Here is a 1,804-nt window from a genome sequence, read left to right on the forward strand (position 1 = left end):
AGATTAATATATTTATTAATTTTAAAAATTTGTTTTTCATTTTGCTAATTTTATTTTCTCTACAAGCCCTTTTATTTTGACTTTTCATTATTTTCTTTTTTTTTATATTTATAGTTTGTTTTCTATTATTGGCCACGCTAAATAAATGTTTATATCCGAGGCAATTTTTTTTTGTTCTTTAAAGCATTAAAAAAAAAAATGTTTGAACAGTCTTTATGTGCTATTTAGAAGTTTTATGGGTATAGCTACTCAACCAGAAGTTGTATGGACATACTGAAGTGGAATAGGACTAAAAAGATTTATATAGAGCTGAGGATACAAGAGGGGCAACCTAAAGCAATCCATACAGAGACAATCTGCTAAAAGCTTGTTTATTAGCTCTTTCTAACCAAGAGCTATTGCTTCGGTCTTGCGGCAGACACCCTGATAACGTTTAGTGCCTCCAGTGTCCTCCCAAGGCCTCCTATATCCAATTACTGATCCGGGGAATAAAGTTTACAGTGTATAAAGCCCAAATAGGTCGTATTATTCAACATTGTAAAGAATTCACCAAAGCTATGGCTAAATAAAAAACAAACTACTTTAAATGAATTAACGTTGTGAAACTTTAATAGTACAAGAGCCCAAGAGGAAAAAAAGTCGGTTATTTTGTCCTAATTTAATGAAAACTATATATAATTACTGGTTTAGTTAAGATTGAGTCTGCCATGTATAGGTAGGGGGGGAAAAACAGAAACTGTATCAAAACGTTGATAATAACAATTTTCCATTCAGAGTTCCATATTATTAAAACTACTTACAACACAAACTTAATAGAATATCGCTTAAAGTTGGAAAAATTTATTAAAATCTGAGTCCTAACAACAGAGCTTTTTACGTTCAATAGTTTCCAAGATTTATTTTTTTTAAAAAGTAACATTTCATAAATAATGTACTGAAAAAGTAGTTAGTGAATTTATTTTAGGAAATCTATATCTCAGGAAACATGGTAAGCCTATGTTATAAAGATGTCTATTAACACTCAAAATAAAGCTAGTTTAATGTGCGATAAATTAATATAATTACTACGTTTATCTTCCTAGGAGTAAGTATTGTAATAGTACAAGAGCTCAAGAGGAGAAAAAAGGCAGTTATCTCGCCCCAATTTCTGATTACTTTAATGAAAACTATGTATAATTAATAAACAAAATTGATCAGTCTGCCAAGTATAGGCAGGGAGAATAAAAAATGGCGGCTGTTTAAAAGCGATAAAAAAAACTAATTTTTCATTCGGAGCTATATATCTTAAAAAGTAGAAACAACACAAGAAAACGTCGTTTAAAGAAGAGTAAATATGCTAAAATATTACCCCTAATGGAGTTATTTACGTTAAACAGTTTTCGAGATGTAGCTTTTTAAAAAGCAACATTTCATAAAAATGTTGTATGGGACGTACTAAAAGATTGTGAACTTATTTTGAAGAATTTATATCTCAAAAACCATTTGACTTACAGATGTCTATTAGTACTCAAATTAAAGCTAGTTTAATGAACGATAAATTAGTTTGTGATGCTTATCTTTGTAGGAGTAATAGTTTACATGAAATTTGCTAAAATAAATTGATGCATAGTTGTTCGAACAAATTTTCATTTGCCAAAATTATATTCATATGTGAATATCATAAAAACTACTACCCCTACGAAGATAAGTGTCATAAACTACTTTATAGTAAGTTAAATTTCCTTTATTTTTAGTGTTGGCAGACATATGTGCGTCTTATGGATCTAGAGATATATTTTTCCCAAAATCCAACATTTTATACTAA

This window comes from Halyomorpha halys, unplaced genomic scaffold (genome assembly GCF_000696795.3).
Source record: "Halyomorpha halys isolate HHAL.00 unplaced genomic scaffold, Hhal_1.1 Scaffold342.1, whole genome shotgun sequence".
NCBI classification, from domain to species: Eukaryota; Metazoa; Arthropoda; class Insecta; order Hemiptera; family Pentatomidae; genus Halyomorpha; species Halyomorpha halys.